Genomic DNA, 14,061 nt, shown 5'->3' with positions numbered 1-14,061 from the left:
GGTTGAAATGTCTTATCGAAATGTTGAATCGATAATAAAATCGATAAAAAAAATAATCTTCTAGATTATCTATGATATCTACATATATCTACATCTATCTAGAAGATATAAATATAGATAATCTAGAAGAGACTGCATCTTTTCTGTGCCGTGTGGTTCCCGGCACTAATACAAAAAAGAATAGGACCACAACATCTCTTTCCCATGGATGTCGTAAAAGGCGGCTAAGGGATAGACTTATAATTTTTCGAGACTTTATTCTGTCTATTTCTTATTAAAGACGTGGGTGTATGTTTATATATTATCCATTTCTCCAAACATCAGCGCGTGTATCGCATTTCAGCAATCTCTTAGCGGATCGTATCATATCGGAAATTGAATTTCCGATTGGCTCCCGGGTAGCCGGTATGTAATGCTCTATGTTTACGAGTTCACAAGCATGATAGATAGATATACTTAACTTGGTCTAGTCTGGAAATTGGGAATATTTATGTCCAAAACCAGCGCTTCTCAAACTGAAGGATCGATTGTGAGTTGTTATCGGGTCATTATTTGTTTCGACATTTTTTAAGAGAATAAAGCGAAAGAAGTGTGCAGGGATCGTCGCAAGTGGAAAGAGGTGGTCTCTACCTACACCTCCGGGAAAGTGGCGTGATTTATGTATGTATGAATGTATGATCTTTAAATATTATTATAATTGAGAAGAAAATGTGGTGATTTGAAAAATAACAGGAATCAAAAGACAACATAAAAGTGGGCACTTGAGAGGTAAAATGCCAGAAGAATAATATTATACGTATTGTTTATAAATATACAAGTATTAAAGTCGCACGTAACGTACCTTTAATTTATCTTGGATATTTCGAATCATGTTACTACAATTCGTAGTCACTGAGGGCTACTCAAAAAATTAAAAAATAAATAAATAATACATACTAGTTTGGGAAACACTGACCTAGAATAATCTCTATACTCGTACTCTCTCTCCTTTATTGTTATTGTTTCTTTTTAGGACTTGATTTATTCATAAAATTTTTAATACATATTTTAACTGTCGTTAAGCCAAACAGCTGAACGTGGCCATTCAGTCTTTTCAAGACTGTTGGCTTTGTCTACCCCGCAAGGGATATAGACGTGACCATATATATGTATGTATTAATTTGATTTGAGTTCCACAAATGTTATTCTAGTTGCTTCTAAGTTTTCGCTCGTAATATTTCGTTTAGAATCCCAACAAGAATGTTTGTATACACGTGTGCTACGTTATTTAATTAAACACTTTAATACAACATATGGAGATGTAGAAGTGAAACTTGAAATTGGTCAAGTACCTTAATTTCAAGTCTAGGTACTTCTTTGACATTTTCTCAAATCAATGAAAAAGTTTCAATTAACAAGGAAAATGCAGGTTCACGCGACTAAATTCCGAAAAATCGTGTTAGTCATGTCGGAAAGAATGAAAGATACAATATAAAAAACTAGCGACCCGCCCCGGCTTCCAACGACAGCCTTTTGAATTACTCGAAACTATTAAAAACTGAATAAAATCCGTTGTGTAGTTTTAAAAGATGTAAGCATACATACAAGCAGACATAGGGACAGACGTAGAAAGTGACTTTACTACAAACTTTGTACTGATAAACAAATTATCAACACTAAAAAAAAATTATAAAAATAACACTAGTGGAAAAACACTCACCGAATCCTGTATCTTACTAAAGATTAATAATATATTTAAATTAGATAAGAAATTAAAATAAATAAAAATAAAAACAAATTAATTAAAAAAATTCAAAATACCCATTAGAATAATAAATCAAGAAAGTACATGTTCGATGCCATTCAGTCTTTTAAAGACCGTTGGCTCTGTCTACCCCGCAAGGGATATAGACGTGACCGTATGTATGTATGTATGTATGTACATGTTACACTTCTGTTCATTCCCTAGTTGTTCCCACAGATGTCGCGACCACAACCAATGAGAACTTTGGAATCGTGTGCTTCAGAAACTTAAAATTGCTACGTGGGTACCTACTACCTACTGACAGAGTCAATTTTAAAGTTTAGTTTGTTCTAATTCTAGTTCTTATTCTTGCCGTGTGGTTCCCGGCACCAATAAAAAAAAGAATTGGACCACTCCATCTCGTTCCCATGGATGTCGTAAAAGGCGACTATGGGATAGGCTTATAAACTTGGGATTCTTTTAGGCGATGGGCTAGCAACCTGTCACTATTTGAATCACAATTCCATCATAAAGCCAAACAGCTGAACGTGGCCTATCAGTCTTTTCAAGACTGTTGGCTCTGTCTACCCCGCAAGGGGCAAACAACAGGCAACGCAAAACCCCGTGATTATATGTATGTATGTATGTTCGTATTCTTCTTGATAATTCATGTTTTTATGTTCTTCTTCTTCGTCCTGCCGTTACTCCCGGTTACATCCTCACCACTCTGCAGAGGAGTCCGGGGTGAAAACTTCGGCGATGATTCTGTTTTTTTGGAGCGGCTCCAACCATATCCATGGTTTGAACGTCCTGAAAAAATAATAGAGCTACTGCTTTTTTGCCCATGGATTTACACACTTTTTGGTTTTAAATAGTAACTTTATACTACTCTTTTCTAAATATACATATGTATGTAATTTTGTGTGCGAGTTCGAAAGAATATTCCATTTTGTTTCTTTATTATTTTAAACAATTGTTCTTTTGAAGCACATCACAAACTCGAAGAAAATAAATATTTCAAATACAAATCAAAAATGTCTATTGATATTGAAAACTGAAAGGCTAAGCCTTTCGCAAAGTGTAGGAAAATTTGAATGTTCACAGACAAAATCGCGGTGAATTCTCAATGTAAAGCTTTGGTTCGACCTAGGGTTGAAAAAAGCGAGAAATTTTCCGGTTTTTTTCAAATTCCCTCGTTTTTATACAAGTTTTTTACGAAAGTTTCAAGAAAGATAAGAATGAAATATTTCATGTTTTTTATTAATAAAACGGAAAAATATGAAAGAAACGGAAAAATACGATAGGAAAAGTATTGATGATTACCCTACAATATGCATCATTGTTTCAAAAATTGGTAATTATACATAGAATATATATATAGTTCTTCAATCGTTTTTTTCTTATTTTTCGAAACAATCGACGAAAATCTCAATAAAACCGTTTTTTCCCCAAGGTTTTATTCTGATATATTTCAATGTAACAAACCAATAAAACGGTAAAAACGAAAAAACGTTTCTTTCACCGAAAAAAACAATTTGTTTCTTTCGGAATTTTCAACGCTAGTTCGACCTGAGTGGTTAGTTCGAGTTTTACTCGATCAAACGCGTCGATAAAGTGAATGCTAATTCGTATGTGATTGAATCAGCGCCATCTAGTGGTAATGCAGTGGCACTAATGCATAACTCAATACAAATTCGCGTTTAGTTGCTCGCCGCGTTTGATCAAGTTAAATTTGCACTAACCGCTCTGAAGCAAATCTCCAGCATCGTTACGTTTTCCCAATTCTTACGCTGGGTTGGCACAGTGTGTTAGTTTTTTTCCAATTGGTTCTTTCACTTACCATCTCACTCCTCTTATTCACCCCTTTTCTACTTATACTTTCCTTTATGCTGATTATAAAATTAAAGTACCTAGTAATTAAATTGTATTAAACCAAAAATTTTTTACGTGAGAATTACGTATGTTATGTGCGGCAAAACAAGGATATTATCAAACTGATTTTCACTTATATTTATATTTTTTTTTTTTTTGGTAAACCGATTTAGATATAACCTCAAATGTTTCTCTGAGTTAAAACAAAGCAATTGGTGAAAGTTTTAAGTAAATCGGTTCAGTACTTTCGGAGATAAGCGGATCAAACATACAGACAGACAGGACAAAAAAAAAATTGCTTTCTATTATACATTCTAGGGACACTTAGAATGTATAATAGAAAGCAAAATTTTTATCCATTTTAGTCAAAAATACTAAATGTACAGACAAAATATTTTTACTGTTTTATTATATCGTATAGATGAAGTTTGAATAACAACACACTTATGCTTACTTTTTGCTGAAATAAATAAATGTTTCAATTGGTTTGATAACATAAACGCTCGTCGCCGTAACACAGGCCGCGGCCCTAGGCTTCTGTTTGTGCACGTTTCTGACGCTAATGTAATATGTGGAGATTGTTCTCGCCGTCACACGCTATCGATTTTGACGGGTTTCGAGTAAAACAACATTACGCCCGTCAGGCTTAGATTGTGATCTGATTGCATTGGTCTTCGTTATGGGTTGGATATTTCGAAGTGGAAAACTTCTTTGAATAGTTTTTTTTTATTAATTTTAACTTTATTTATCACCTACATAAAATCAACATACATACATACATATGGTCACGTCTATATCCCTTGCGGGGTAGACAGAGCCAACAGTCTTGAAAAGACCGAATAGCCACGTTCAGATATTTGGCTTAATGATAAAATGCGATTCAAATAGTGACAGGTTGCTAGCCTGTCGCCTAAAAGAAGAATGGCAAGTTTGTAAGCCTATCCCTTAGTCGCCTTCTACGACATCCATGGGAAAGAGATGGAGTGGTCCTATTCTTTTTCTAATGGTGCCGGGAACCACACGGCATGTTCATATTTATGTAAATAAAAAAATGGTAATAAAAAAATATCAATATTGTTTTAGATTAAGGTAAAGTTAGCTCTAAAACATAAGTTAATTGAACGATTCGCCTTCATTCAAAACTTGAATCTAGTATTTAGATACACTCCGCCGCTGCACTATTAATAATAAATTAATTAATGCATCGCTCAAGTTTCGAGTCACGATGGAACAACTTTGCCGTGTCTACGAGCGGTGTAGTCTATGTTTATGATTTAGTAATGAGATACGGAAATCTTTTTGAGTTGAAAGTTTACATGGTAAAAAGATTGTTTTTTTTTTTTCATACACATGTTCAACTACATACGCATAATCACGTCTTTATCACTTACGGGCTGGACTGAGCCAACAGTCTGTAAACGAATAGACTGAAAAGCCACGCTCAGCTGTAGGGCTTAATTGTGGAATCTTTATAAATTAACTAGCTGACCCGACAAACGTTGTTTTGCCATATAAATATTTTTTAAGTTATTTCAAGTTAAAAAAAAATGTTAAGGGTGGACAACTCTTATCACTAAGGGTATGAAAAATAGGTGTTGGCCGATTCTCAGACCTACTCAATATGCTCACAAAATTTCATGAGAATCGGTCAAGCCGTTTTGGAGCATGAATATAATGGAAGATGGCATGTACAAAATAAGCTTAAAGTAAGCTGGCATGTACAAAATAAGCTTAAAGTAAGCTCTGAGAATCGGCCAACATCTATTTTTCATAAAGAAAAAGAAAACTTTAACATTTGATGCACATAAATAAGGCTTCTCATGTACTGAATTTAAAGAATAGCTTACAATCGTAAACAAAATCTTATCATGGCCGGCATTTACCGTAAAATACGTAATGGCGTACGGTCATCCGTAAACCGTTCCATCAAGCTGAAAACACCTCGTCAAAGGCACAGAGTAGAAATGATTCTAGATACTAAGTCATTAGCTTTGTTTTACGCGCTTTTTTTAAAGTATTTTCCGACATTCGGCATTATATTCTACTCGAAAGCTTAGAAAGAAGCTTCCTTGCATGCTTAAGGCTTGCTTGCTTTTGAAGAATCGTTAAACCATTTGTCCTTTTTGCAAATTGTCATCAAAAGGTCATTAACTATTTCTGAAGATATCAACGGTGATTGTGTTGAATTTGTGATTATTTTTCATGTGTACTTTTCGATTTCGATCTTGGACTTCTACCTCCTAGCGTTAGTTCCAGTAAAATCCTCACCTTTCCGGGAAGGAGTCCGGGGTGCGTTTTTACGACTATAATCTTGGACTTGGTGAGTCAGGTTCACACAAAGCAACAACTATCTGACCTTTTGAACTACCAACCGTAAGGGTAGTAGGTCACATCAGACTACCAAACCCGTATTAAATCATGGGTACACATTCAGTTGCCTGAATGGTTTCACTGCATTTTCCCTCAACGCAAGAGCATCGAAAAGCACTATAATTAATCATAACTAATTGGTACATATACGAGGTGCGATTTAAAAGTGTGATGTGTAAAATATGTTAATCTTTCAAATGCTACTAATATTATAAATGCGAAAGTTTCCGAATGTGACAGGATGTCAGTATGGATGTTTGTTACTCTTTCACGCAAAAACTACTGAACCGATTACGATGAAATTTGGTATGTACGAGTAGATAGCTGAAGACCCAGAATAACACATAGGCTACTTTTTATCCCAGAGTTCCCGCGGGATTGAAAGGGTTTCCATGCGGACGAAGTCGCGGGTGGCCTCATATCATGTTCATAGTTAAGGAAAATGTTTTTACCACCTGAGTCTCTAAGTGTAAATCTACTCTTAAACGCGTCGATACAACGCCGCGCATGAAAAATTGTTTACGGCGTCAACGAAGGTTCCGCTGTAAAAATCCCTAATTTCCTGCACCCTTTCATTTATCCCGAGCAATCTGGAGGTCTCCTGCTTATTTATAGAGGTCCGGCCCTTTGATGGGTGCCAGTCGGAATGCGTAATGATAAAGGATGTAAAAAATGGAGTGAACGCGCGACTTTTCAAGTGCGATTTATTATTGCGTGAACCGATTTTTTTGTGGTTTATACTTTTGTTAATAGCTAGTTTTGTCCAGGTTTCTATAGGAAGACGACGACGAGAGTTTCGTCTGTTAATCTAATAAATACTAATAGCTGCAAGTTTGACAGCTATTTATTTCTTCTTCTTAAATTTAAGCGCTTCCTTTTGTCTGTGAAGATTGGAGCGTCCTTCATTCATCAGTTCACTCTGTTATTTTTTTAATTAGGTTTGTCAGCATGGTGTTTTAATTGTTATTATCTTCCTAGCCTTTGTTTCCATGTAACCATTATCCAACTCTATGTACAAATCCAAAAATGAATAAAGATACATTGAAAAAAAGTAGCAAGTCTGTATTTGATCGATATAAAGTCGTGTAGAGCAAGTTTACGATCGTAAGTTCGTTATTACGTGTCTCGATGACGCCTTATCATATCTACGTGTTTTTGGGCCCCCTTTTGTGCCCCTCATATGCCAGTTTTATCCCTCTATATCACCCGAACACTATCACGTTTGGGTCAGTCGTATTTTGAATATTTTTGGCTTTCTTGATGACATTTTTTTCGTTTCGTCATAAGTTTTTTCGTGAGTTTTTATTTGTTTTTAATTTCATTCATCAATCGAATTTAAATGTGAGTATATACGCTTTATTGTACTCTGAAAATACCAAATTTCTGCTAGTTAAATCAGGACGAAACTAAGTTCGAAGGACGAAATTGAGGTTCTTCCTAAAACTAGATAATAATGTAGTAACTTTTGTATATAATAATATTTTTTACAAAGGCTATTAAAATTGCGAAAATTGTAAGTATTACTTATGTCCTTTCCTAAGGGTATAAAGACATTATCAAGTTACTCTGCACTGCAGGCCACTGTACAGTCTACTGCAAATCAAGTTACTTTACACGGGACACTATTATGCGGTAATAGATGCGAATTTACGTTGAATTTGGGTAGGTCGACATGCAGTTGACTGTACCTTTCGCTTATACATACTATCACGTCTCTATCCTTTGCGGTTAGATAGCGCCAACAGTTCTTAAAAGACCGAAAGGCCACGTTTTACTGAAGTATGGTTTAATAATGGAATTGAGATTCAAATAGTGACAGGTTGCTAGCCCATCGCTTACAAGAAGAATGCCAAGTTATATAAACTTGCCAATTCTATTTCTTTTTACTATATCGCTTAAACAGATTATGGATTACAAAGTTTCCCCTCAAAATGACCTCATAAAGCAATCAGAAATTATAACACCGAAGCAGTTTCCGACCTCGCATTAACAAAGGCCAAATTAAAGGTCTTACATTTGCGCCGTAAATTTTCAAAGCCATTTTTCTTAAAACTCTAAGCCCTGTATTTACTTACCTTTTTCCGCGTCCGCGATATAATATATTAAGTGAAACCTTTTGCCAAATCCCTCTGAATTACTTGCGGACTAAATTTGAGGGCGGATTTGTAAATGCGCGTTTTAATTACGGAAAGAAAGAGTTTTTTTTTGGTAATAAGGGCGTGATGTACGGCTGTTTATGCTGCATTAGGGCATAATTATTTAAATTTTAAAACGGGTTTTTTAACTAAGTACGTTTGCATTACTGACTAAATTGAAATTTCAACGCAAAGCCTTAATAGCGCGGATAATGATTTGAAATTTGGCATAAATACGTACGTATGATCACGTCTATATTCCTTGCGAGGTAGATGGAACTAACAGTCTAAAACAGCTGTATGGCTAATGATGGTATTGAAATTCACAGTGACAGGTTGCTAGCCCATCACCTAAAAATCCCTTATTCGCCTTTTACGACATCTATGGGAAATACATGGAGTGGTCCTATACTTTTTTATATTGGTGCCAGGAACCACACGGCACGGTGAAATTTTGTAAGTTTCTCATGTGATGTGCTCTAGAGGTGCACTAAGAGAGGATTTCCCGTAATTCCCGCGGGAACGGAACAAACAGGATTTTTCGTTCTCCACTTAAAAATATTTTTTTTATTGTAGACGCTTGCTCGATTTTTATCTTATTTTTTCCGATGTCTTCTCGAACGGGATCACGGAACAAATGACGTCATAGAACTGGCATTCAGTGCTTTGTGGTTCAGATATGTGCAGGCCTTCCCGTGACGCGTCTGTTGCCGTCACGACGACGTAAGATAACGTAAGACGGTGACATACGGGAATATATTGCACCAAAACTCTGTCTTGAGGTGAATGAACGATAACGAAACCAATAACCCGTCTTCACTGTAATTAATCTTAACTTCCTACTAATATTATGAATGTGAAAGTTAGTGAGTATGTCAGGATGTCAGTGTAGATGTTTGTTACTCTTTCACGCGAAAACTACTGAACCGATTACGATGAAATTTGGTATGTAGGAAGCTGAACAGAATAACATATAGGCTACTTTTTATCCCAGAGTTCCCGCGGGATTGATAGGGTTTCCATGCGGACGAAGTCGCGGGCGGTCTCTAGTATATTATAAATGCAAAAGTAAGTTTGTTTGTCACCTTTTCACAGTTAAACCATTGGCCTGAATTAGATAAAATTTTGTAGAAATATAACTTAGAGCTTGGTAAAGGACGTATGCAATTCCGACAGTAACGCATAAAATGGAAATTTTAGTAGAACTTTACCACACTAATAAAAAGAGAAATGATTTGTATCTTTGTATGTTTGTAACGAAGAAATGAAAAAACTACTGAACCGATTTTGATACAATATAGTGTGCGGATAGAACAGACCTTTAGGAATGACACAGGATACTTTTTTCTGAAAATTCCCACGGAAGCTACGCCCCGCGCATGAGCTAGTCCCTTTAAATAGTTTGATAGTAAGGATTTGTGCATAATGTGCCCGTATGTTCACCGTAAAGGCCCGTACACACACGACAGCCGGAAGATAAGGGCTCTGACAGACGGGCAGATCGAAGATAAGGCTCGCTTCCTTTAGTGGTGCAATTTTAGATTTCTAGTTATGGTAAAGTTGGCTACAGGGCTTTTGCAAACCCAAAAATACCCGTTTTAATGTGATTGCTTTAAAATGGAGGTACTCACAAAGCTAATTATTCTTACTACTTAAATTAATGTTTGTCTTGTTATTATATAATACAATACAAATTAACAACTTCCGAAGCATCAGCGCAGAAGAAGCGACAACAAACTGCACTGCAGCATTTTCTCTCAAGTTGAGCCAAGACAATTTAGAACTATGATTGTTACAACCAATATAACTTGATGTACTCCGTCGACGCGCCATTAAATTCTTAGTATGTACTTAAACCTAACTTGAACTTAAGTTCCTGCTTCTTGGAGCAAAGTTAGATCCTTGAGTTTCGTAAGTTTCAATGTGATGACGGCTAGTGATGTGTATTTGCCGTTAAGTTTAGTATCGATGTTGGTCGAACATATCGATGAACTCGAAAATCAGACAAATACAGGGCAATAATAAGCAGAATTTCGTAAAAACATTGTGAAATAACAACTCATTTCTTATTTGCTGTCGGACAAATCGTTAAAAACAATACCATACCCTACAATATATTAAACTGTAATACGTAGCGATTTCTCTCCGTATAACTTCTTTATCCTGGGCATTTGTCCTTCGTCTGAGGACCATTAAGCTCTTCGAAAGCTTTCTATAATGTACTTCTGAGGCATTAGTGGTCCCCAAAGGCTTTTTAAGACCTTCAGCGTTTAGACCCTCGGGCGCGTCCGGTCCGAATCAAATTGACTTCGAATATATTTGATGACTTGTGACATATAGAAACATTATGAGGTCAGCATTAAATATATAATAAATGTATGGGTTTATGATATAGTGGGGCATGAAATCGATAGTCGTTTTATCGATAAAGATTGAACAGATTAAAAATAGTAGAAATTGGTAGTAAATATTGCATTACGCAGCTCTAATAACCGAATTGAAACTCAAAGCGGCTTTATGCTTTTAAGGCAATGCCTTAAAAATTGACCTTTGATTTGGGGATAAAATTCCAAATTTAAGGGTAAGACGCCAGTCATTTTTATTAAGATTTAAGATTCCGGGCTAAACGTTACTGATGACAATAGGTATGTATGTTCATATGAGTTTTTCTTATAAAGTAGACAGACTCGAAATACTTGAATCATTCAGGCCTTATGATGGCAATAATCTTAAATTTCACATACTTATAATAATAATAAATATATACGGGACAAATTACATAAATTGAGTTAGCCGCGAAGTAAGTTCGAAACTTGTGTTACGAGATACTAACTCAACCATATTTTAAAATAAATACTTATATATATAAATATTCAAGATCCAGGCCAAGTAGAGAATCCCGATTTGGCATGATGAGAAACGAACCTCGTTTCTCATCATGCCAAGTCGGGATTCGAACCGGGACCAGAGACACTCAGTTTGAACTTATACATAAATTTTTATAATATTAGGAATAACTACAGGCTATCTTCAAAGTTGCTACAAGAAATATTATTCAAAATACCAAAGAAAATTCTGGCACAAGGAAGAAAAACAACGGAATATCTTAAAACTACGACTTACAAGGGACCAGAAGTTTTTCTGCCACAGAATTCCATATTTATGGAACATGGCACATTCCCCGATTCTCACGCTGTTCAAACCGAATGCAATCCGGCTCTTATATAAAGTTTTTATTCCCTTTATCCCTTGCCCAGAGCTCGGAGAAGTTATTAAAAGAGAGACCAAGCTTTTGTGTGATAAGAATAGACTACAGACCGAATGTTGAAAAAGATGATTATTATGTAACAATTCAGCGGGTTTACAATGAAGAAGTAATAAATTAACTTACTTTAGTATTTTTATATTATTATTGAGAATAGAAATGAAAGTCGGGTTTAACTAAGCAAATATTATTAGTCAAGTGTTGTGGGGACGTTGGATGGGGAAGGCCAAGATGAATTCTATTTAATTAAGTCGAATGCGTCTGGTCAAGAGTACTCTTAACATAAAGTGACATTGGAGCTCATGAGAAGAGATGTCAAAGAGAAATACAGAGATCGCGGAAAGTGGAAAGATCTAACCGAAAATTAAGAAAGAAAGAGAGAAAAGACTACTTTTGTAAAAACAAGATTTCTATTTTTGTAACCATTATTTCCTGAAAAACTCAGGTCGAGAGTACCCGAAACCGACGAGCTTGCATGAAGGTGTTATGAATGTGGATAAATCGAAAGAAGTATGCAAGGATCGTGGCAAGTGGAAAGATGTTCTCTGCTTACCCCTCCGGGAAAGAAGAGTGATTTTAGTATGTATGTATTACTTCCTAAAAAAATAAATGCTCTTCAAAGCTTGGGCTCTGTTCGTATATATTGTAGGTCATTTGTCCCCAACTTTCCGCTATGACACACTGATATACAATTTAAATTGTGTCCTTTCTCGTAAAGGCCGACCCGGGCTTGGCCCTTTAGTTTTTATAACCCTATGTTGTGGCATAAATAAGTTTCGACGATTCCAGTTTGATGAACAATTTGCATTATTTTATCCCCATTTTCACGTCCTCTGTGTTTGTATGTTTCGATTTGGAGAATTTGATGTCCGCGCTTAGTTTGAACATTTTCAATCAGCGTAGTTTTAGATACCATAATTGTTTCAAGTTTAATAATTGTTATATTAAAATTAGGTGTGTTTAGAAACTACGTGATTAGATTTGCTTTATTTTAGTTTTAGTTTGTTTGTTTGTTACCGCTTCTTCTGCACTGACGCCTTGGAAGCGGCAGTAAACTTAGTTTTTAAGTAATTTATTTGACGTCAACCAAGTTGTTAAACCATACGACAATTATTAAGCGATATAATTGTATCCTATAATAATGAATAAAAAATTTTGAATTTTTTGATTTTGAATTTTATCGAATCAGGTTTTGAAGATTTATTATACACCCGCGGCCCGCCCCGGCTTCGCACGGGTGGACATATTTTTGTGTTTTATATTATAAATTTATTTCAAAACAAATTTATGCCTATGTCACTTTTGAAGGTCTATTCTATATCTGTGCCAAATTTTATCAAAATCGGACCAGTAGTTTTTGAGTTTATTCCACACAAACATACAAAAATACAAATCTTTCCTCTTTATTATTAGTGTGGATTATTCTGCTTTTGCGTAAGATTTATTTTTTTGACGAAAATGTGCACAAAAGGTGACTAAAACGTTATGATATGAATGCTGATGAATGATGTGTAATGATCGTGGTAACACATACATCCAATTGTCCGAGTCTGAAGGTTTTTTTCCCAATGTTTTTCCTCACAGTAAAAATATCTGTTAGCATCCAACATCTAGTACAGATCATTGCAGGATTTGAACCTGCTAACAGACAATGAAACAGGGGTCACAGTCTTGAACTAACTAGGTAATGGTTCTTAATTAATGATGCACCTGAGATTAAAATTTGATAATGCACCCCACAATGCATATACAACTTGGTAATTAGAACGACGTAACTTCGGCAATGACAGTCACGAATAATTAAAATATTGCCGTTGGATGTGGGACACCAGGGTTGTGTTTAGGAATTAGCCTTTGTAGATATAGATTCAAGTCATGAGCAGTAGCGATGTAAATTTAATTTAAATAAAATTACGTATTTAAAAATTTTATTGGAACATATTTAAAGTACTGTTATTTGTATGGGATTCCACAGGGATCTGTCATAGGACCCACTAAGTTATAATTTTTTAATTTCAACGTATTTACATAGTATTTGTGTTGCAGTACATCTACATTGAAATAAAAAACGGCTACTGACAAACTAACTTTTAAGAAATCAATGACACAAAGGTAATTTAAATCTTTATCTTCACCAGAATATGTATATATCCTTTTCATTAAAATAAGTTTGCATTCCAATTTCACGGGTTTATATTAGCCTATGTCCACCCTGTTATTTCTTTCTATACGTTAATGAAATAAATTTGAAATGAAATAGCAAAGATTTTGCTTGAAATACAAGCCAACAAACACTTTGCTTATAGTATGCTGGTGAAGGCGACTGACTGATTAAATTTGAAAATGTTGGTTAGATCTTAAAAAAATTAACTTTCAGGTTAATTAGTTACAAAAACCGCCTCTCCCTTTACAATTAAATACCCCCTTCGAAACGGTAACACAGGGCCCTTTCTGAAGTTTGTCAACTGCGACCAAGGGAGCGATATCTCGAGTTGAAGTAATTTCAACTAATGACACTTCAGAACGCGCAGGTCTAGAACTTTGCGTTTTGAAGGCTTCCCAGTTAAGATATTACGTTGCATTAGTTTGAGGAATGTCTGTAAGTTCAACGATAAGATTGTCTACGTCCTCTCCTACCACGTTTATGACTTTTTCAAACTCGTGAAGTGTAATCGGATATCATCTGGATACTTAGA

The 14,061-nt window shown here is 35.4% G+C and overlaps 1 protein-coding gene across 1 annotated transcript in view; it reads left to right on the top strand.

Annotated features, from left to right (window-relative positions):
• Positions 1 to 14,061, top strand: part of LOC132902561 (uncharacterized protein CG43867) — a 358,449-nt gene that overhangs the window by 28,705 nt on the left and 315,683 nt on the right. The window lies entirely within an intron of this gene.

Source organism: Amyelois transitella, chromosome 15 (assembly GCF_032362555.1).
Source record: "Amyelois transitella isolate CPQ chromosome 15, ilAmyTran1.1, whole genome shotgun sequence".
Lineage (NCBI taxonomy): Eukaryota > Metazoa > Arthropoda > Insecta > Lepidoptera > Pyralidae > Amyelois > Amyelois transitella.
The sequence above is the reverse complement of the archived record's forward strand: the minus strand, read 5'-3'. Positions and strand labels throughout refer to the sequence as shown.